Raw genomic sequence first — 24749 nt, 5'->3', positions numbered from 1 at the left:
TTAACATCATCATCATCATGTTCAGTGAATGCTAGCAGTCTTAGATCTTTGGTACACAACAGCATCCCAGATCTCTTGTTGAAGTTGCTCTGGTCCTACACTTTTAAATTAATGGACTGTAGAACAGGTAATTGGGTGCAGAAGGTGACTGCAGAACGAATATTGGGTGCAGGAGGTGACTGTACTGACGAGCAGAAGGAGCGGCCATCCTGTTGCACTTCTGGACCCATGAGGTCCTGCAGTACAACTAGAGGTGTTAGAGATACTATTATATTCTGTTCCTAAAGCATCCATTTGCTACAGTACCAAGGCTGAGAACACCACAGATATTGCAGAGTCATCACTGGACATGGCCTCTCAAGGCCATCCTGCCCACCCTACTACTCCAGTGACCAGCAACTCAATGATCTTGAGCTGGCCCTTGGATAGCTCTAGATCTTCCCCCCAGAAAAATCTGTCGAGGGCACACTGTCTACCCTACCTTCCTTCCTGCTGCAACACAGCCTCTGTGCCAGGGAAATAGGTTTGCTGCTTGAATTTCCTGAGCCTCACAAGGGGTGGGGAAGCTGTCCAGGAACAGTTGGCTCTTGGACCTCTCAGAGGAAAGGAGCTAGAAGTGGGGAAACAAAGACCTCACCGATCAGACAGTCATTTTGTCTGGCTGACAATATGCAATATTCCCATAAACCCATCTTCTGCAGGACAAGACAATCACCTGAAGAGCTAAAATCTATATGCAACACTCAGGTCACAAGCAAGGTTGAGATATCTCGGTAATATCAGAGGCACAATTACCCACAGAGAGGAAGTAGTCAGAAAGAGGATGATAAGTAACAACAATTTGCTTATATAACAACAGGGGACAAAAAGCTGTATGTCTTGAGCAAAATAACATCTCACTTCTTCCAAGAAATTGAACTATAATCCTCAGCTGACAAAATAAGAACTTTAAAGTATTATTTTAGCGTGAGGAATAATCTTACTTCCAGCATTGCTTCTCTGCTGCGTCTGCCTAGTTTTCTGATTGCTCCAGCCGGCTGTTCAGAGATGCTCAGGGGGACCGTGTTCGAGCAGGGACAGGACTGGAAAGGCTCCTGTGGCAAAACCGGTGTGAAGTACAGGTCTGTGTTCATCGCCTCCTGTAACAGAATTAATTATTGAGCTGCTCATGGCCTTTGAACCTCAAGGGTTATGATCTGAACAAGCATACACCCTGTCACTGAAGTTCACTGAAGTGCAGATGCTGAAACTATAAGGCTAATTCCCTTCCTTAAAGGGAATCAAAACACCCTGATGGCACCTGGTGAACATTAAAGTGAGCTTTGGTTTCAAAGTCAGAAGCCCTTGGGAAAAACAGAGGTCACATTTGTCAGGTCACTCTGCTCTCCAGACATTGTTTTCCTCCCTTCTTTCTTTATGTTTTCATTAACACTATCAAGCCTGACAAATATTTTTCTTCTTTTTTTTCCTTTTCTTCTCCCTCTCTCCACACCCCCCTTCAGTTCTCCCACCATCTGTACCAGCCTGGTCCACCCTCACTGTATAAAAACCTGATTAGGAGACAAGCTTATTTGTATGATAAAGTAGCGAAACAGAGCTGGTAAAACCAAGTGTGCTGTGACCCCTCCTTGACCATCACATGGTTATTCTCCTGTGCTTCAGCCTGTGGGTCAGCACCCATGCAATGTTATCCAAGTGCATGGAAAGCAGTTCCTACACCTTAAAGCAGGGCCACCACTACCCATGTGGCTCATGAGTGCGAAACAAGCAGGGACCAGCTTCTATAAGAAAGGCAAAAAAATGTAACACTGAAGCAGCTGGTCTAGGAGTTTGTTTTCGAGAGGCTGTTGGCAGAAAAGAAAAACAAAGGGGTGGAGTGGGAGAAAAGAAGACTTCTCCCGACAGGAAGATTCTTCTCAACTCTTCAGTGGTGGTGAGTTCACATCCTAAAGCAGACAGACTCAGATCCCTTTCGCGTAAGTCGCACCAGCTGCACCAGCAAAAAGTTATGTAACGTAACTGAAGATCGTCTCATTATCTATGTAAACTACCACTCACGGCAATATTCAATTATACACTTGCTAACTCATTACCTTTAATCACCAAACAAAACAATGTTTCAAAGCTGGAAATATCTTGTAGGAGTCAGAATTGCTCTACTGCATCTAAGAATTGTGCACAACGGAACTAAAGCCGCCTCCCTTGCTGCGTCTAGGCACCTATGTCTATTATTATCTGTAGGTGAAACAGAGCTGCATGAACACTGTTGGCATGGCAATATAACAGGAATTTGTTCCCAACTAGGCCCTTACCCTGTGATTTTTACATGTCTGTGAATACACTGAATTAGGAAGGCTTCAATACTTTAACAGATGAAAAAGTGTTGGTTTTTTTCTTAGAGAGGATTTCTATAATGATTAACCACTCTTAAATAAATCTTGCTTTCTCTTGCTTACCTGTAAAGGTAAAATAATTGGATAAATCATTTTGTTTAAAAATTAAATTCTCTGAATTTCTTCATACACTTGTTCATAAGCAAGGTTTAGACTGCAACTAGAAGGGTGGTACGCACGCGTCCTGTCTCCAAGGCACCGAGGGGGTAGAGTGCTACAGGCAGATTGAGAGATACCCTGAACTCCATTTTTGGAGACACTAAACTTTTGAAACCCCATCCCCAAATGGTGGAGATGACTTGCTGCCAACTGTCTAAGAGCATGCCCAGGACTGGAGGCACCTACCATCTCAGCATTCCTTGGATCTCCTCCTCTGCCCACTGGCATATGTCTCAAGAATAACTTGTTCCAATATGCTATATTCATTTAGCAAAATAAAGACTATGTACACAAATATCCTATTTGAAATGCCAGAAGCTGACACCAAATTGTACATATTGTACTCATACAACTCAGAGCCACTCTACTGAATTCCCAGGGGCAAATGAAGCCAGTGATGCCTTTCCACACTTACCCAGTCACAGAGGGACAGAGTTTGCCTCACACTCCGTAACTGAGGTGGTCCAAGGTGATAGGACTTGGAAAAAGCCTACAGCTACACTTGGGGAAGCACAGAGTAGCTTCACTTCATACATTTAATTTCTTTACAGCTGGGTGTCGGTATACGACAAATTCTGAGACACCAAAATAAAGAGGGTTGGGTAGGGTGAGTATGCGTTTATCCTGGGTCCATCTTTGAAGGAAAGAAAACAAGGTGCAGTATTGGTGCTTAAAAGAAACCCAACACTAAACGGACATAAAAGCAGTAGCTTTGTAAGAACTTTTCCCCACAGCACAGCATCTGTCTGTACTTCAAGAACTCTCCAATCCTTGGGTCACGACTGATCTAGCCAGCTTCCCTTCTGGCTGGATATGGCCTTGGTCATCCCTTTCTCCCTCTGCAATGCTTGTAACTGATTGACAATTTTAAGAGCATGGTACTAGGCAGGTGTTTTTGTATGGCGATCCGCAATTTTTTGCAAAATCATTCTCCTCGCTTTTCTTTCTCTCCGCTCTACCTCAGAGCATCTGTGAGAGGAAAAGATTGGTACCAGCAGTCTGCATGTTGGAGCTGTTATGTTTTGCATTAAAGACTACAATTTATTTCAGGAGGTAGACCTGCTGTACACAGAACATGCATCAGGCAACATGACAATCATCTGATGTCACCATGAGCTCACACACCTGCTCCAACGGCGTGAAGAGCTGAGGGTTTTCCCTGATTGATGTGTGCTTCATGAAGCTGTGTGGGTGAAGGATGTGGGCTGGCCCCGGCAGCGCACCGACCTGAACTTCCCCCTGACATTGCACAAGAAGACAGACCGAGACTCATACCTGCCCACCCACACAGACAAACCAGCAGATATTAAAACACATGGCCTTAAAAACCAGGGCACGAGCAAAGAGAGGGAAACATCTCTCCCTTACTCTTTTTCTTCCCTTTCTCAACAGCACTGTAAATAAGTTATACATGAAAATATCAACATAAAAGCAGAGGGCTGGCTTCACCTCTAGTGGAGCTCTGCTGACTCAAATCAAGATAGACAAACAAACTAGGTCGGCCTATTGCCTTCACCATGTTTGCTAACATGCTCCTATTATCACCCTCCTAGAAATTCCCTCAGATATTTCTAACTCTCTACTTGTCTATTTAATTCCAGAAGGAAAAGAGGGGGGGAAATAAAAAAATTTGCACTTCTATCTGTATGAAAAGTACAAGTTTGGCTCAAGAAAGTTTCTGGAAAGTACAGAAGGACCAACTTCTCAAGTCTACAAAAACGATGACTTCTACCACATATGCTTATGCTCACCTATCTCCTGAGAGGAAATTCACTGCTCAGAAACCTGATATTCCACATGCTCTAATTAAGGAAAAAGGAAATAGCTTTCACAGTCTCTTGTGCAAGGGCCAATGAACATAAGTCAAACACTCACCTAAAACCATGAAAACACTTTGAAAAGAAGTAAAACAAACATTCTGCTAATTTCCCAGGTGTATATCCAGTAATGTTTCTGATATAAAGGGCAGTGGGTAGCAAATGGGAAAAGAATTTAGTGATGTGGGAGAGATATGTACCTTTAGAATCCATCCTTGATCCATTTTATGCATTTGTGATGGAGGGATTTGCTCTGAGCTGCTTTAGCAGGGCTACCAGGGTGGCACAAAATGGGGGCAGTGTCACATCTCAAAAAGCTACTTTCTGAGAAGCATTATGGTTCTCTGGTCACACTTATTTCTGTAGCACCTACTAAATGCTTACTTAAAGTTAGCAAGAGTCACGGGATACACAGCCCAGTAAGTCTTCATCCACCTCCTGAAGTTTCAGGAAGAAAGTATTCCTCCTGCAAGCGTTTAGGAAACTCCAAGACTTTTTTCACATTGAAAATACTTTCTGTCCATGGTGTAACGTGTTATTCCACCTGCTTCCAACCAGTTTAGTGATGGTGATTATTCATCACATTTGTACCAAGGAAGGGGAAAAGAAAAAGTGCTAGCCAAAAATAACGTTTACATACACGTTTCCAGTTCCACTCAGCGTCACAGTTATCTGCCTGAGTCTGGCCCCTTTGAGCTCAGCACCAGTGCTGAAAGAAGGCAGGTGAGCCCAGCAACCAGTTCTGAGATTAGAGATTGCAATCAAGAGTTTTTCACTAAGCAAGACAGCTAACAGTTTTTTTCCAAATCTAGAGCCTGCTAAGAGCAGGCTTAAGTTTTTCAATGTAAATGCACTTTATTTGAGCCAGTGAAACTGAAAAGCAGATGCAGAGATAAGACCTGAACACTGCCACTCCTGATGCAGAGATGGCCACATATTCTTATGCACCTTCTGCATAAGAGTCAGCTACAACAGTAATCAAGATGCAATGGTAAGAACAAGAAATGTAACTCTTCTTATCTATTTTCTGCTACCAATGTCAGTTAAGCACACTGCTCTTTAGATGTGGATGCTATACGAGATCTAGACTCTTCAATCTTGTTTTGCAAAATATGAGACAACTTCAAAAAAAGAAAGCAAATGCTAGTTTTCTTTTCCAGTGTGTTTTATTTGCTGATCATTTACTGAGAAAGTACTAAACAATACTGCTGAAACATATTGATCTGAAAAGATTTTACTGCTATGGGCTATGTTTCATCTTGAGTACCTGGCACTGCCAGAACTCCCTTTAACAAAGCAGAGATTTCCCTACCAGCCACAGCTGTCAAAAACTCAAGCCAATCAGTCCAACACAGCTGGATGGATTATAAGAAGGTTGTAACTAACTCAAGCATCTTCAGCCACCAGCTACACATCTATTGACTCCAGAGGTACCTCTGCAAATGGAAAAATTGTACATCCCTGTACCAGTCTGGCCACCTGCAATCTGGCTGAAGCAAGCAAGAAGAAGCTATGCTACCCTCACAAAAAAAAAGGTCTATAATTTGCAGCATGAGCTCCATAACATGGTCGTTGCATTACATTATATATCATAACGTCTTTTTCTTGTCCTTACGAAGTCTCCCATGCCAGATAGAAACTCCCAAATTTTGAGGCACCAATGGCTTGGCACTATCCAGTGTAGGATGATCAAGTGAATATAGTAACCACTCCCCATCAGCATGCCTAGCTGTACACAACCTCTTCCTAAGCCAGGCTTTTTCCTTTACATGAAAAAACATCATCAAGCTGGAGAGGAGTAAACACTGTGGTGTTTTACCTTGTGGCTAATAGCAGAAAGGTTTTCTGTAGTTGGGAATTCAAGGCAAAGGGTCTGGGAAGCAGGGAATCTTTTAAAGCTCCTCTGCCTATAGTTTGCTGAACTTCTATTTCTGAGATGAAATGTAAAGGTGGTTTCCTCATCTACTCCTCTACTAAAAATGATCAACCAACTCAAGTTCCTGAGTAACTCCAATACCTAGTAGTTTGGAAGTACTCCTTTAAAGTTTCATTGTGCATCTTCTGACAATTAACACAAGAAATCAGTTGTAAGCTTATTCAGACTCAGAAGTAAGTATCAGTTATTCAGACATGAATCTGCAATTACTGGGGGCAAGACAATAAACACCATGTAACTTTGTCTTGCTAAGCAAAAGCCAAACTGAACGGATGAAGTAATTATCTTAAATCAAGCACATAGTCATATTCCAGCTCATCTTCCTGTTCATGTCTCCACACACTCTCAACACAGAAGAAATCTCATCTCTTAAGTAAACAAACACATAAAGACACCAGCTAAATTAGAAACCCCATGGAGTTGACAGGTTATGATCTCATCACCTTTTTTTTTTTTTAAGAAGCATTTCCTTTCCAAACTGAGTTTAATTCACCTGAAAAATTTAAGCAGAGAGTATGCTGAACTCACAGAATGAAAGTTTCTCAGTCATGACTGCGCTACTCTTTCAGTCTGGTTTTAATTTTACTTAAAGCAATTTATTAATTTGATTTAAAGCAAACACATAAAACTGGTAAGTGGATGCAACCGTACTAAATGGGATACTATTCAAAAACAGCAAATGTAAATGCATTTTAAAGGAAAAAACTCTCCTATCTGGCTAAATGCAACGTATGAAGAGTTAAAGTTACAACCATAAACTATTACTTTTTTTTTTTTTACTTTTTTTTTTTTTTGCAAAGGCAAAACCTTGTAATTTACCCTCAGGCAAATCATCAACCTCCACATTGCTCAGTTTTCTGTCCTTGAGACATTTATGGCGAAAATAAGCCCTGTGAGGCCCCATGATGCAGGTGTGTCTATGGATATTTGTCTATTTTCTTTCATTTCCACCCTGTGGCTGCTTATCTAGACCACCCTCTCCTTTCCACATTAATCTCTGTTTATTCTTCTGTTCAGCAGAGAGAGAGGGAAGAACACTCACACACTCATGTTTATGGTCTTCTGGACCACTCCTGTGGAGTCAAAGCTAGTTCAGTCAAAGCTATGCTTTGACTCAACAAATTTCAGGAAAGTCAGCACTGAGAAGAAATGTGCAACTTCCCAGCCACACTGCTCTGGAAGGAAATGAGCTGTGCTCTGTAGGGAAAAGGAAATTGCTTTGTAAGTCTAGACCAAACCCCTCCTTTTGCATCCCTCCTCCTGTTTCCCCCCTGAATATATTTAAGACAAAACAAAAGGAAGGTGGAGAATGAAAAGGAATCATTGGGCAGTTTCCATCTCTGTGTGTAATAAAAGCACAACTGGATGTGGATTTAAACACCGATGAAACATCAGCTAGAGGAAAGGGAGGAGAGACACAGAACTACAGAAACACCTAAGAGACAAGGATGTTGACAGCATCTGGTGTATCAAAATGGGAATCAGGAATGCGGTGAAAGGCAACACACTGCAGGCAGCCACTCTGATCCTCCTATCAGGTTGGATTTTCTTTAAAATGCAGTGAGCAATGCAGCTGTGGATCTAGTTGCCTAGAATTGTGCCAGTGAAAGGGAAAATCCTGCACGGTATTTAGTAAACTTGGTCTGTTTTGGGATTACCCCCAAACTGAAGACACAGTAAGAAAAGGAGCCGTGAAATAAGATTGGAACTGCAGAGAAGCTTGAAACAATCAAATGAACTCAGGTGAATTTTAAAAGAAACCCATAGAGACTCTAATGAACTAAGATGCAGGAGAGACAGGTCAGATAGATTGACCAGCATGGCCTGAATTTGGCCAGCAACAAAAATAATGGAATTAAAAAAAAAATGGGGGGGAGAATACATATATAAAAAAGAAAATCAAGAGATCCCCAGATAGCTTGGTACTACTTGATTCAACTGAGGACCAGATAACACAAGAGCAAGCTAAGAGACTTTTCCGATTCAAGGAGCAAAATAGGGACCAAGGGAATGGATGAAGAAGTTTCTGGGTATTGAGAACAAATGAGCAAAGGGGGGGAGGGAAATCAGACTATAAATTTAAAAACACTAAAGATTATATCAGAGGAACTTTTAAATCAAATTGGCAGGAGAGGCACCAAGGGAAGCACTCCTAAGTGGGCAAACGCAAGAAAATACACTTGTGGGGGGGCATTTAAACTAAACTGCAGTATATGCACAGGCACCAAGTCTCACTAACTTGCTTTATTCCCTGCATAAATGAAACTGTATATTTTGTTTGAGTGAGTTTGGTTTTGATAAGGAGCAACAAAAGGGGAGACAGTGTGAAACCATTCATCATAAACTGATTCTTTGTGCCCACCTTGGGAATTTTGCACATTCTGAGTACTCTTAATTCCTGCTGCAGAAAGAGTCATTGCAGTTTATATGACCTTTTCCCCCATCCATATAGGAAAAGGAAAGCAGAGTTACATCAAGAGAGCTGCAGGGCTACAAGATCACAACTTTCTATTTCTCATGGGCAGAGCTCAGGCAGTGCCCTTGGTCTGTCTTCTCACAGAGATGCAAAACCAATACATACGGTAGTTCTCTCAGCACCTTCTGTCCCACTCCCTAAGAAAAAAATGAAAAGGGAATACTTTGAACCACCCTTTAGCCCTTGCTGGCACACGTCTCCATATGGAGCAGGGGAGAGGAAAGGGAAGGAGCGATCGGACAACTTATCAGTCATGAGATTGCAGGGAGGAGCGCTGCAAATGCCTGCTAAAGTCACACCACTCATATCCTGAGGTTACACTGGACTACTGTGCGCCAGATCTTAACATTAGGTTTATTAGTTGTCCTACTTTCCAGACAAAAAAAAAAAAGGGTAAAAAAAAAAAAAGGAGAAGAGGGTTTGGTTTGGTTTAGTTTTTGACCAATTGCAGGAAAGAAGTTTTATTCCTTAAGGAAAATTCTCAGGAGTGGGAATGAATGTGAGGATTGTGTGTCTGAATCATCCTGTTAATTCCCTAAATCCCACAACATGTGGGGCTCAGATAATGTTTTCGGCTAGGAAACTTTTTTTTTAATAATTTATATTTTAAAAAAAGAAAAAAGAAAAAGAAAAAAAAAAAAGAAGTGGTTTAGAGCTCCTCCCTTTCTAAATCACAGTTGGACCCAGAAAGACCAGTTTTGTTTTTAAACAAAGTTAGCAAATTGCCCTTAAGCTGGTCAATTCCAGTAATCAGCATCAGAGTAATGACAGTCACTCAGTCGGTTTCCCCTTTGCCAGACCAAAAATAACCATTCAGCTAAATTCTTCCCAAAATTGTTTTTTTCGGCTAAAGTGAGTACAGCTAGGTTGCAGGCACGTCTTTCTTACAGTTGAAAAATACACACCTCTATACATAACATTGTTTCAACATACCTCTCTCCATATATTCAGAAATACCACTAGACATATTATAGATCCTAGGGAAGATACCTTCAAAATAACCAAAAACATCTCCTCCCTTCCTTGTTAGGCACAGCAGAAAGAGAATGAATTTTATCAGATGCTGCCTGTCAGTTACAGCCTTTGTGCTGTTTACAGCATGCTTGTAATGCACTACAGAACAATCCCGATTTCTCTAGCAATCATGGAAACTTCTGCTGATTACAGGGACTAATAGATCAATATAAAAGAAACTTTCTTATTTATTTGAGCCAGATACAAAGTTTCATCCACCTAAAAAGCATAAAATCATCAAAATTACAACAAATTTTCCAGATGTTAAGTCAAAACACTCCTAGTTAACCAATCTGGAAACACCAAGCGGCAGCCACAACATTATAGCGTACTTACAGCACAGAGAGCCTGAAGTGCAGAGGTGGTACAAAGCTTGTTCTGCGCGGTCCTTCCAAGGCACCCCATCACCAGGACACTGAGAATGTTGCTGAGAGCAAGGACTATACTGCAACATTTGCCTTGACAGCTGGTAAAGTGATCCATCTGCATCTCCTAGCAGGAAAAAGACATTACGTTTAAGAAATATGAACAATAACGATTTAGGACCACTAAGGACTATAGCCACTCATGTCCCATTCCAGTCCTTCTAGTCTTGAAGAATGAGAACACCACATCTCAGTTTCATTCCAGTCAGCATAAACCAGCATTTTTCCCAGAGACTGTAAAGGATACTGGTGCCAAGGTTGGGAGCAGGAGAATAACATGGAGTTCACAGATATAAAATAACTGTTTCATAACTTGTGAAAAAATTTATCTGAGAAATTCTACTGGAACAAGAACATTAACTAAAAGGAGCAGATAAAAACAATTTTTCTGCCCTTGGTCACTCAGCATGAGATAGTGGAAGGAAATGACGGTGAGTCATCTCAACATCGGATGGAGCAAAATCTGAAGGAGTATTGGATACAGAACCCAAGAAACAAAGGACAGGGTAAGCTACTGATGAATCCCAATGAAGTCACAACCAAAGGGAACTGATCTTTAATCCTCTCGACTCTGAAATATTACACTTTTCTTGAATTACATAGTTTTACATTAGCTTTAAAAATGTAATAGAAGACTAAACATTTTCATTTGTTACCATTCCTATTCTAAAAATGGAGAACACAACTATGCAATTTTAATACAAATGAGTCAGTATTGTACCTGTTGTTGTATCTATGTAACTGCATTTGCGTAGGCACATATGTACGTGTACACACATAGTATAAGTCGATTCATTATCTTTACACACAAACTACATAAGGTTTGTTTCAGACCTGAGAAAGGTCTTGTGCTTCCAAAAGATATTTTCCCCCATTAATTCATCTAATAAAAGACATTTCCTCTCTGATCCTTACAGTTATACACACTACTTATGCTCTAGTAGTATTTACATACATACAACATACACTTATCCCCCCCTCTTTTTTTTTTAATTGTTTGACCTACATCTACGGACTGAAAATAATTACACACTACCGACTAATAAAGTACCCACATTTATAAAAAACATTGAGTAAGGTGTTCTTCTTACTAATACACACGGCTTTCTAAGCTGTACTTTTAAAAATACATATTTCCCTAAAAACAAAAGGGAAGGATAAAAGGATAAAACCTTCACATCGCAAGTCTTTACAGCCCCATAATTTACACTCTGGTATCATAAAACAGCAATAAAATATTTTAGAGATAGCCATAAAACTGTGATCCAAGTTCAATCTTTTCGAAAGCTCTGCTTCAACTCAGCTGTTAGGGTCTGAGCAGGATCGTTTGTATTTGATCAATGGCAAAGTTCACATGTGGTCCAAACTTTTCCAAAGTTTGCCCATTTTCTGATGCAGCTCAGGCTCAGCCCTGTGTCTGGGAGGGGCTGGACATTTGGCTGGGAATGCTTTCATTTAAAGAGGCTTGCATCATCGAACCCAAAACACTTCATCTGAAATACACGGAAATTTGGGACAAGGCAAAGAAAGGTGGGGCTCTCACTGAACTTTCATGTGGATTTCTGGTGAGCTGTGACAGATGCGGATTTTGGTATCTGGTCTTGTAGCAGCGTTTTCCCCAGCTCTCTAGATTTCATTGCTTCCAGAACCTGCACCCCTGGGGTGTTCAAGCATTACACCAACTAAAACCAAAATTTCCCCAACATATCTGAAACATGGTAACCTGTGAAACCTCAGAGCCTTACCCCTGAACAGATCCAGGGAATCTGAGAGTGAAAACTCGAGACAGACCCCTGGGATCTGCCTTACCATTTGGGCTGCAAGAGACCACTACCCCCAAGGTCCAGAGGCGCCCAGGGCAGCCGGCACCAGCCCCATTGGGGAGGGTGACATCCCAAGCACCTCAACGGGAGGTGCTGTGCCTACCTTGCAGGCTGTGACCAAGTTCCAGCTACTTCTAGGCAGTCTTTGTACAGGAAACACATTTGTTTGGGCTATCTGGTTTTAAGTTTCAGGTCCAAATAATAAATTAAAAATGCCACTCCAGCCCAATTCAGACTGAAAACAAAACCTGAAAACATACAAGCAGCGTGTCACACACACCAGAAAACTTATTTCAACTTGTTCTCTAATAGAACAAAGTAAGAGGAAGAATAAAACAGTCCACATTCATAGCATGCTTCACCAATTGCTCACTTACAACAAACTGCGTTTAAAAATTATTTGGGGCTTGAATCTACACTCACTGCAGTCAGCTGGAGTTTTGCACTATTTCAGTGAGTATATAAAATCAAACATTGCAGAAGATGAAGCAGAAAACTATAAGTTAATATACTATTACAGAAAATGCCAAGTTTAGATCTCATAGTAAGGTATTTAGATCCAGTGCACAAGCAACACAGTGACTACGTTTATAAATAACTCACAAGCAGTGAGGGAATAGCTTTGATTCTGCAGTTAACCCACTGAACTGGAGCAAAGACAGTCTCCTAATAAATACATGATAAATTGTTTATCAGTAAGGTATTACAGTAAGTAAGTCGGTATTATATACACCAGAAAATAAGTGGGGGAAAGTGGCGCACATAAAAAAACAAGGCAAAAACTTGGATTTTGGTTCTCCTAATACTTACTTCTTTACTTGACCACAGGCATCAGGCTACAAAATACCACCTTGTACAGTGAGAAGTATTACAGTCAGGAGGTGTATAACAACTCACTCTTATTGCTTCTATCTACAGAGAATAAATTCATTTTACCAAATATTTCTCTTTTTTTTAATTCCATTTCCAGAAAACTAGGCTTGTGTAATTTCTTTTAATTTATTTATTAATTAAAGGTTACAAAAATGTAAACAGTTTGCTAGAATTTCTTCAGCTAGACAAGCGTCAGTGATGACCAGGAAACAGATTTTAGAAGGCTTTCCTGCATGCTTCACAGTAATGTGGCTTGGTTTTGTTTTTCAGTTGTAGGTTATACTCAGCCTGGAAATCAGCAAAGTCAGTATTTCAGGATATTCAAGATTCCTGGAATCCTCTAAGAACCGTAACATGTCAGGCCCTGATTAGAGAACACGCTTACCTGTTTAACCTCAAGCACAAGACCTCACATCTTTATTATACAAAAGTTTAATCAAGCATTTCACTTTGAACATGTATTGAAGTGCTTTGCTGAATCAGGAAGGATCTGGACCTTTTTAAAAAGCAGCATTGTTAATTTACTGCAAAGATGTTACACCCTGCAACTGGGCTCCTAATGAGCCATGCCTGCTGGCAAGCCACTCTGGTAGTGCACAGCAGCCAGATGGTCTTCTGCAGCAGGGCACCAGGACCGTTGCATTATCATGGGGTAACCCCCCCCCCTACAAATAATGTAGTACAGGTTGCTGCTTGTGCCGCTACGCATACCTGGCCGCTAGTGACAATAAATCATAAAAAACCTCTCCATTTTAAAGTAATCTATAAACTAACACTGAAGTGATTTACTTAAATGATAAGTTTTATGGTGGAAGAATATACAAGGCAATAAAATGTCTTTTACAGCTGGTTAAGCACTGAAACAAAGCTGAGGCATTTGGTAACTGCAGAGGATTTTTGCTGGTGAGGATATTCTAGTGCAGTGAACATTCACATAAAGAGGAGATTAAAAAATTCAGACATCATGATTGTTTCCTTCATGTTGTTTCATCTTTCAGAAGTGCATGGAATTGCAGCCATTGCTTGTCTCAGACTCTGCAGAAGCTGATACCAAGGACATGTGGTTTGGGTACAAACTGAACAAAGGAAGGTTTTGAAAAGTGTAGATCTGTTTGAGACCAAGTAAGTAAATAATTGATCAAAGCCACATCCTCAGTGGAAAGGGAATGCTATGATTAGGAAATACATTTCCAAAACAGTCGCCTTAGTATCTTCAGCAACCCAACTTTGAAAAACTGAAGAGATCACACTCGGCCATGATGCAGGCACATGCAAATAATTTGACTTCAAAGAAGTTAAACCCACTACAGCAGCTCTGAATTTGTCCTAAGTGTTCAACTATCCCTTTTGTGCATGTAAATATTGCTGTGCAACACTACAGATATTATTCTGAGAAGCTCAACTGTCTGCTTAAGAAAAGGCTGCTTCACGGTGTCAATAAAGACTTTAACGGTGTTTGTTAAGGGAACATTTGCTATTTCTAGGCTGTGATTGAGTGAAATTCTTCTCTTCTCATAAACTACTGTATTACAGTGCCTTAAAGTAAAAGAATCTTCAAATTCTGCATCTGCTTTAGGTTACTCCAGCTTAAAAACCAAGCTTCTCACGCCCCTCTCCTCAAATAAAAAAGCAAAATCAGAGGAATTTAAGCAAACCTCCATATGATTTTATATTAAATGTAGCAAAATCAACTTAGCATTATTCCTACCCCTTCCTCCCCAAACTCTTAATATAGCTACTTAATACAACTTTCTTGGGTCAGATTTTAACTACGTTCACTCTCTGTGCTCTCTCTCCATACACTGCACTCTGCTTTTGTACAATATCAAACACCATGGGCCCCCACTTTCAGCTGGAACTTTTATGTAGTGTTGCTTACTTTGGATGGGTAATTGATCTATAATCTCTGGTTACAAATTCTTATACAACTTAGATAAAATGCAAAGGATAGTTTAAAAAAAAAAGTTTGAGCATGTACTGTGTGAAAATACTTTTCCAAACTGTTCTGAAAACCATGGGTCAAATTCTGGAGTCACTATTACTAATTGTTAATTTTACTTATTACTAGTCCCTAATTTACTAGTTGCTAATTTTGAACATACTTCTGATGCACAAGGTTAGCTGTAATCTACAGCTGAAAGGGTTGGTCAGACTTCAGCACGAACTGTACAGTTTTGACATGTTTTTTGTTACCTTAATTGTGACATCTTGAATAAGGCCATTGCTGTTTAGAATAGTTTCTTTTGTGTTTGAAAAATACTTGTAGAAAATTCACAATTAATGGGACACACTAGAAGACTATTGTATTTGACATGATTTTCTTTTGTCCTTTTTGAGGATGGAGTTACTTTGGGTACGCTGGCAGAATCTCTTAAGTAAGACGGGACAAGGTGGCACATATCCTCTTAATGTCAGCTTATTCAAAACTGTAAACCAAGTTTCATGTTCTTCTTGATGATTTTCAGTAGTATTTTACACTGCAGAAGAACAGTGTAGCTTTCTGGTTCTTCAACCATCTTCACTGTCCTGTAAATGACATCTGAAGGATGGAAAGAGTGTCAGCTCTTCTATCACCACAATATTTGGATTCCCACTCACACTTTCAAACAAATTTTGAGAGACTGAATTTAAACCAAGCCTGAGCACTTGTGGTTTTCTTAGCCCACAACCAACTTCCCAGACTTTCAGTTTGCAAAAGTCATCGGAACATTAATAATTCTTCTCCCCTGAACCACAGATACTCCTTTCCCATTTATTCGTCTTCCTGTAAACACATTTTTTGCTTCAACTCAAAGCGGTTGCATCCTACACATCTAATCAGCATGACCACAGTACTTCAAACTCACCTTTAATCAAAACTATAGTGTCCAAACTATTCCTATATGCAGCTACCACAAGTATGTACCCACAGGAGCTTCTTTGCCTTTTTAAGTGGCAGTGGGGAGACCTGCATTTTTCACACATCCCTTTCTACTTAGCAATGAATAATTTATCTCTATAAATTTAACCTTCAAATATACCCAATACCCGAGACATAGAAACAATGGACACAGATGAGGCATGATGGAAGTAGCTCATTCTGACATGACAGTGTTTATATCATGTCCCCATTTAAACATGATCCCCAGGTTTAACATGCTCCCCTTCTTCCTCTGCCCAGGAGGATTCAAATCTGGGGTAACATGCCTGATTCCAGCACGTTTAAAAGCATCTGCTCTTTTTTGTGTGTGTTTGTTTTAGGCTACAGATAAATTCTTCCCACCTTGATGCTTTCCCTGTTCTTCTCTACTCAACTCAGATCCTTTCTTAGAGGTTGTTTTTCCCTCATTGAGACTCCAGTGGGTTTTGTGCAGAGGGCTGCAGACATACCTTAATTTAAACACAGCATTACTTGGGGGTGGAGGGAGTATCACAAAGAGATGATCATAAAGGTACCAGTATTTCAAGTAAGATTGTTTCCTTTTTTTTTTTTCCACTACCCTGTAAAGCAAGTGTCCCCTTTCTCCCTCACCCAGTCTGTTTCTGTGCTGCTCTCTCGACATTACCGCAAGTCTCATGACTCAAAAGACACAGTTCCCAAAGAGAAATGCTCAAGTGAGAATGTCATGACCAGTTGACCACAAATGCTACCATTATTCATCGTTAGGCTGAATTATTCCTGCCCACCATAGATCACATCATTATGCAAAGGAATGAGCTAAGAATATGGGGAAAGACTGGCAAAAGGCCTCTTTAAGAAGCATGCCAAATTTCACCAATTCATTTCATGAACAAAGCATGTCTATCGAGGCAATCTTTATATATTCCAAGTGCTTTAATGTTAAAAGGAGTCCAGGTGTTTATTTCTGAACTTCACAGCACACATTTGCCTGACTTACATTTTCAAAAGAGGGGACTAGATATTATAGCAACAACAACATCATGAAAAAAGAGATTCAGCTCTGTTTTTTCCATAGCTTCATTCACCACTGCGGTCATTTCTCTTGGCAGTGACATTTTAAAAGCTGCAAGAAAAGACCAGAAACAAGGTTGACTTTCAGATTTTTTTTATCTTTTACTTTTTTTAAACTTGAATGTTGTTGGCCTCATGTTTAGAGGGAATATTTAATCTTTGTCAGTCCACTGCTTTTTTCTAGGACCTAAACAGGAAAGTAAGTTTATAATTCAGAAAACAATATATAGTGACAAAATTACATGAGGAAAAACCTCCCTCAAGGGAAGACTTCTTTTCAATTAAACAGGACACTAATCAAAGAGAAAATGACAGCAACTCATTTTCAGGGCACCCCCCCATGAAGACCCAGTTAGCAATTACAAACGTACGTGACGATAAGCCACGCGCGGCTTGAATATGCTGGAGCTGGACCCACATGGTATTGCAGCTCAGTGATTTCATGGCAATGACCTCACCCTGCTGCCTGGGATCATGTAGGGAGGGAGGATAATTGTGGTCGGCTTTGGCACACACGCACGATTGGGAATCTTGCAGGACTGTCATCACCTTAGTATTACCATTACTGACACAACCGAGGGCAAGTAGAGGTGACACAAATGGGTACAGCAAGGTGCAAAGAAGCCACAGCTCGAGACATGTCTGTGCACCCATATAAGCAGCATCACAGGATTCTGAGATAAAGAAGTTACATGCACTTGGTTTCTCACAGAAGTATAGGATTTGAAATGAAGCTGTCAGGAACCCCAGTTGTGAGCATGATTGGATCCAACTTCAAACTGACCAAGCACAAAACCTCCTGAAAACGCTAGTTTGCTTTGCCGAAGAACAGCACAAGCAGCACGAGCTTTGCTCCTCCTGTTTCTGCCTTCACTGCCTGTGTCCTTGACATGTCCCCTGGGGGATGAGGCACAGAGCAGGGTGGCTGCGGGAAACGCAGCGGGGAGGCAGTGGCAGCCACAGTGCAGCTCCCAGTCAGCTCAGGGCTTCACCGTGCACTGACGCTCAATTTCCCTTCGGCAAGTTGTTAAACAACCGCCTGACTCCAGCCAGCCCAGCTCAGGGGTCAAGTCTAAGTGTGTTATTGCACATTTATGCAAGGCACGACGCAGATTTGAAAGTATTTTTACTTAATAAAAGGCATCTTTAATTTACAGCACTTTGAGATAAAGTGCATATAGTTTCAGATAAATAACAACTCCCAAAGAAATAGCTTAATGCTTAACACATTTTGACACTATGGCATGCTGCCCACAGGCCCCCCAGGTTGCTTGGAAAGCAAAAGGAGGAGAAACAAATGTATAGCACAGATTTGGCTAACTTGTCCATCTTACCTACACCAGCTAGTGTGGTTTGATTCAGCAATCTCAGGAAAGATAGCAGGAGGTACAGAGAGGAAGCACCGCCTTTAAAACTGCACTGATTTGGTGCATTATTCACGGTTTTACCATGCTCAGATTTCTAGTCCTTTAGCCGTGCTAAACTTTTGCCAGTTAAACACACTCAGCAGCGTCCACGACAAAGAAACCGGTCCTCTTTACAGCAGCTGTAAATGTGATTTGTCTCCTCCCTCTGAAGGCCGCATTCGGGGGCCAGGGGCTCTCCCAGCTGCACTGCGTCTTCAGCACACACAGAGAACTCTGGGAGGGGGCAGGGGGGGAGGAGAGGGCGTCTGAAAGTAGTAGCTGCTCCCTCTAACCTGGGCACAGAAGAAATGAATAATTGTGCACACCGTGAAGGCAGGCTGCCTACACAGCATGTCTGGAAATTAATGTTTTAGGGTAGCGAAAGGCCACACTGTTATGAGGTTGTCTAAAGGCCACCCACAGGTCTAACAAATAAGGGACTTAGGGAGAGATGGAAGAAGTTGCTTATGCCAAAGGAAAGGAAAAATGTGTTTTAGAGGGAAAATAAAAGCCTCTCCCCTCCTATCCCATTTTCATTTTGCTGCAAAGAAAAAGCCTCACATTTGGTAATCCTGCTACAAGATTCCCAGCAGAAAGGGAACGACAAGTATAGGGGAATTCCATTTACCCCAAAGGTTGGATTTTGTTTTATTTCATTTCTCTTTAGCCCCCCTCTCCCGGCTCTCAACTTTTTTTAAATAAAAAAAGTGTTGCAGGAAAAACAACAGAAATCATGTCCAGGTTTAATCCCTATGTCAAAGCTCTCCACTCCTGCGCTTCACACCCTGCTCCTTTGGTGCATGCCTTGCTCACCCAGAGCTCCTCCATACCGCCCCACTGAGACCCGGGGTGAGGGAATAAGAAATGACCCAAGCACCTCCCAACTAATATTGCAACGATTATTCATTTCCATTGTTATTCTGAGACCAAAAAAGCAAAATTATCAAACTACAGCAAAAGAGTAATATTTGGGAGTGGGGCAAAATGGTTGATTTTTCACACTTCATTGGCCATTTTCGCTCCCTGTGTGATTTATTTCTTCCTCCCTTCGCCTGCAAGCCGCCATCCCTCTTCTCACTACACCTCCCTCTTAGGAGAGCTTGCAACAGACCCGAGGGCAGCACAGGGCAGATGCCGGCGTGCGACCTCTGTATGTCCGTAGCCCTGCGAGATGTGTGAATGAGGTTTGGTGCCGGTTTCCATGGCAATGCAACCACACAGTAAATGCATGCCTCGCATAGCGTTGGTTTTGTTTTGGTTTTTTGCAGGGGTACACAAAACAATAGAGCTAAGCTTAGGACATACAGCTAAGCTTAAGGTGCATAAAGAGTTACACCGTCATGTAAAGGCAGAGCATTTCTCAGTGTTTTCCCATGACTACCTCTTTTTTTTTTCCTGCAGCAATCTGTCCTTTCTAAGCAAGCATTGAAGAGCACCACTTTCAACAGCTCATACATACATGTGGGTGTATAGAGTATAGTTGTACATACATGCAGACAAGAGAGACCACACCATCTATATATGGTCTAACAGTATTTCCAGTGACCCCTCTTTACCCTCTTATGTCTGAGAGAGTTTCTTAAGGGCTTTCCTCAGAACCACAAAGCCGGAGCCTTAATTCCTGACCTATTTCCAAAGCTCAGCGAAAGCCAGCACAGATGTATGTTCACCACAGAAACATCCTGTGATTTTGCAAAGCAATTTAAAAAAAAAAAAAAAAATCTGAACTTGCAAGGCTAAGCACTCTGAAAGCTCTTAGATCAAAAAAGTCATTAAGAAAAAATATAAGTTTTTTTATAGATATATATTTTTCTTTTTAAAAGAAAGTGATTTTCATTCAATGAAAGTGTTTAATGGTTTGAACAAAAAAATCTAAGGGTTTCAAACCTCCAGCATGGGTGTAGCATCTGATAGCTAATCATTTCCTAAGCTCATGGAAGGGCAGAAAACTCACTTTGCACGGGACATCCCTCAGCTCCACCACCTTCCTGCCTCTCTCCTGCCAAGAGTTAAGCATGCTTCTCAAACAGGCGAGAAGGCATGGCTGCTGTCAACGGGGCTCGAGACATCCCTTGGAGACAAGCACGGGTTTCTAAATTTAGGGCATGCAGTATTTTGTGCAAAAGCTTGCAACCCTGTACGCTGCACAGCAAGTTGCCATTCTTCAAGACCCATTTTTGGACTGGCCATTGTGGACTCCCTCAGGATCAGGCAAAGAATTGATACAACATTTTCTTGAGTCAAAAAAATTTGCCTGTCTTGCCAATATTGGACTGTAAAGAGCCTTTGCCAGAGCTGAATATCTTACTCAACCCTGCAGCTAACAAACATACTTTTCAGGGCTTTTCAGCACTTTCATATAACTGTCTTCCACAAATGCCAGACATCAAAGACTAATGTTGCCTGACGAGCCATAATTGACACAATGACAACCAAGTATCTCATATCATCGTATAATCTTTTTTTAAGCAGTGTGGCAACCTTTCCAGCTACCACACTTCCTTTAAACATTTCACTTTAAATGCAATGAAATGAACTTTAAAATTGGCAGTTTAGTATAATGAAGCATTTGCAAGAGCTGTAATGTCTTTTTCTCATTTTGCTCCTAATCGGCACCCATAATTTGCACTTAATTCAGATTATCAATGTACCACTACTATAAAGGATGGAAATTGCACGGTTGATGGTAAAAAAAAGATTAAAAATACTGCTCAAAACCTAGCAGGTATAATATGAATGCTCAAAATACAATAACAGTAAACTTTTCACACCTGGGGTGAGAAAGTGGACATAAATGTATGGAAAGTTTCTAAAAAACCTTCTTCTCTTCCTTTGAGGTGCTGTATGAAGAGCATGGCAAACCCCAAAGAAACATTCCCCCACTTTGGAGGGGGGAGAAGTAAACCACATGTTTTCCATACATGGTGCTCTCCTCCCTTAAATAAACCTTCTGCAGCCAGCCTGCGACTATATTACAGTTTAAATATTTTGCTAACCTTATGCTATATTCTCAGGAAAGCAAAAAGCAACACTGAAAAACATCTGTCCCCAAATAAGTTATATGCAGGTATGCTTAAAAGGCGTCTTTTCATCTGTTTAGAAAAAGGGGTGCCCTCACTAGGAATGCAGCCCGATTCATCCTAGGTCATCTGGAATGGCTCGGCTCAAAGGTCCCGCTATTTATCCACAGCTAAGAAACTGCCCAGCTACACTGCCTTTATAATGAAGCTGGCTCACCCCTGCACAAGGGGAAAAAAAAGAGAATAGCATCAAAAGAAAGACTTACTGGGGTTTTTAAATGAGAAATCATCTGAGCAAGCCACTATCTGAGGAAAAGAGGAGGTTTCTTCGGACAGATTATACTGTTTAATTAATTAAGGCACATACCAGAAGCAATTTGAGTGCAAAGACACAACTCGACTGAAAAGAACAGGCTGGTCCAAAGCCCCTTACCAGACTCTGGTCGCATCTGGGAAAACATGGGCATCATGAAAGGCTGCATTCGGTCTGCTACAGAAAATGCAGACATCTTCTCCCGTTAAACCTTTTATTTCCTCACGATACCCTCAGCCACAGAGCAGAGCAAAGACCAAAGGATGTTGATAAGAAATCAGCTCCCAGCCCTCCTCTAACTCTGACCCCCAAAGGTGAGTGAATTAGCACTTTGCATGTATGGACAGGCCACACTGGAGCCTATACATCAGGAGATGATAGATAGATAGATAGATACATACATACATACGTGTATGTGTGTTTGTGTGTGTGTGTATATATATATATATATATATATATATATATATATATATATATATATATATCTCCTCCTTTAGCCCCTAATCAAAAAACCATCAAGCCTTGCTTTTAAAACCTGGGCAATGGGGACATTACGAGGGCAACTACACTGAGCCTTACATTCAGTGTATGAATTCTGGGTTGGAAAAAGCAGACTGTGAGTAACACAGTGTGAAAAGGCAGAAGCTGAGATAATCAGATAGGTCACCAAAAAAAAGGAAAAAGATCCCCACCTCTGAATGACTAAATTAAAATAGCAGAAACTGTCATCTTCTAATCTGTCTGTATCATAGTCGCAGCTATCAACAATCAAGCTTGCTTAAAAATTGTGGTGTTTAAAATAATTCTCTCAACTCCTTACTAGCATTGGAGGAGGGTTCAACTATATAATACACATAGATCATACCTTCAGTATTCTCCTCCCCCAGAAATGGCTAGAAAGTTACTACAAAAAAAAAAAAAGCTGAGCCATAGTTGATGATATTATAACAGAAATGTAGCTTAAAATTTTAAAATAAAAACCCACCCACCAAAAAAACCCAAAACCAACCAACAAAAAAAAAACCCCAACAAACCAAAAAAAACAAAAACCAAAAACAAAACACCAAACACACCACACAAATAAAGACCCCTGCAAATACTGCTGTCAAATTATCTTTTACAAGTTGACCATCCTGGTATAAGTTTTGGGGGGAAAATTGCCAGTAAGTGGAGTAATGACTCCACTCCACTGATGTCAGTTGTGCCTTTAGACACATATAAGGGCAGAAAAAGGCTTTTATCATAGCTTTATCTACAATCATGCTCAACTATTACAATAACTATATTGACCCAAGAACAATAGGAAGAAATATTCAAAATGTCGAGGTAACTGTTAAAAGTGCAGAGTGCAGAAACAAAACCACACCGCACGCCCAGTGACCTGGCTCTCCCTGGGCTATCTCAGATTTCTAAAATCCAGCCGCCTGCCTGGGCTCCCACCAAATTTGTCTTCATGGGTTACAAAGAAGAACAACAATAATTTTCACTTTGTTCTAGAAATGTTTCAGGCAGGGTTACAAATGATGTCACTCCCCTCTACCTTCTTCACCAATATCCCCAAAAAAGAGGATAAGGAAGTTTAAAACATCACCTAATAAAATAGCTATTTGGAGATCAGGAATGTGTTGACTTTGCTAGAGCTGACTGTGATCTGAGCTCATTCTTTGCATTTCCAGCCAGAGGTCTACACTGGTACCTGCTGTGGCTGCACAAATCTCGCCCAAAGGAAAAGGCATTCCTGGGTTCCTCATTCAAAGGCTCCAATTGCCCCCTGTGAAATGACCTTAGTCTTCCTTTAAAAAAATAAAAATCAATGTTTCAGTGTGCTCTTGATGCATGCTGCTAAGGCAGACCCAACAACAGACCCAGAAGGGCACACTGCAAGTCAAATTCTTCATACATTTTAATTACAGTTTACACAAAATGAAAGACAGGTTAATAAGCTCAGTTCATTAAAAATTAATAAGAAATGGCATTTTTGTACAGAAGATCAGGGGACTTAGCCTTCAGAGGGCTGATCAGAAAAATATATTACATGCAAAAGTCACCTATAGTCCTCAGCTGGGAAAGAGGAGGGAGCAAAAGGGGCAGGGGATGCAGAGAGGAACAAGGGATTTTATCTAATAAAAACTTTTCGAAGAGAAGTGTTTCTCATTAAGTTGGTCCCTCTATACCAGAGCTGCAGATTCAAAAGGTTTTCTCCCATGTGATGTTATACAAGACCATTGAAGGCACACAACTCCACAGACACAGGAAGCAGAAGAAAACTATTCTGAGCAGCAAAGCTGGAAAGGCAGACAACAGTTGCCACCTCCAGATAGTGAGAAAGCGCGCTTTCCCCAGGGACCCGTGGCCACCCATATTTAATGTGGATAAGTGAGAACACGTTCCGCTCTGGCCGATACGAGACCCACTACTGCAGCTGCTTGCTCAAAGCACTGGGTGGCCCTTTGCTTCAGCCGCCCTGAATGCTTTTAAATGGAAAACATAAGCGCAGAGATCTGGGTGGTGTTCTGAGTACAGTGGCCTGAAAAGGAGGGGGAGGTGGGATGTCCCCTGCCAAACACTGAGTCACAGCCAGGGAATCCCATGCAGAGAAACCCTCACCAAGGTGCAGAGCTGAGCTGGGCTGCGCATCAAGGAAACACCACCCCGAACCTCCCCGTAACACCACCAAAATTACCCGAGCATATGCTTTAGCTAGACCTTTCTTACATCATGTTTTGGTTATCTCATATACGACAGTAGTGTTTTCAGTAAGCAGAGAGCATGAAAAAGGCGCGGCATGCCAGGGCTTGCTCTACACCCCCTTTCTCACACCATCTTCATAGCTCCATGTCCAGGGTTACACCTCGTAGCTCCCCACCTGTCTCTTGGAGGCGGCTGTGGCTCTAATTCCTCATACTAAACTTATTTCTGAATGTGCAGTGGGGACTATTAACTCATGATTTGCAATATGATTAAAAAGGGATTTTTTTCTCCCCCCCAAACGGGGTGAAAGGGAAATTATAAAGTTGCATCCAGAATATCATTTCCAAGTTAGATGCCTTCAGTTTTAAAAAAACCCTACAAGGTTCTAATTTATTAATGAATAGCTGCTGTCTTTGTAATTTTGCCGTACTTATTCCATTACTGTCTGACA

At 41.1% G+C, this 24749-nt stretch overlaps 1 long non-coding RNA gene across 1 annotated transcript in view; it reads right to left on the bottom strand.

The window, feature by feature from the left end:
* The window catches only part of LOC141933623 (uncharacterized), a 261845-nt gene that overhangs the window by 41942 nt on the left and 195154 nt on the right, over positions 1–24749 (bottom strand). Inside the window, exons 6-7 of the long non-coding RNA XR_012626147.1 lie at positions 10132–10287; positions 984–1139 (exon numbers count right to left, since the gene is read on the bottom strand). This is a non-coding gene — a long non-coding RNA (uncharacterized LOC141933623). The remainder of the gene's footprint in view (positions 1–983; positions 1140–10131; positions 10288–24749) is intronic.

The sequence above is a fragment of the Strix aluco genome, chromosome 1 (assembly GCF_031877795.1).
Source record: "Strix aluco isolate bStrAlu1 chromosome 1, bStrAlu1.hap1, whole genome shotgun sequence".
Taxonomy (NCBI): Eukaryota; Metazoa; Chordata; class Aves; order Strigiformes; family Strigidae; genus Strix; species Strix aluco.
Note: the sequence above shows the minus strand (reverse complement) of the source record. Positions and strands in the feature narration are given on the sequence as shown.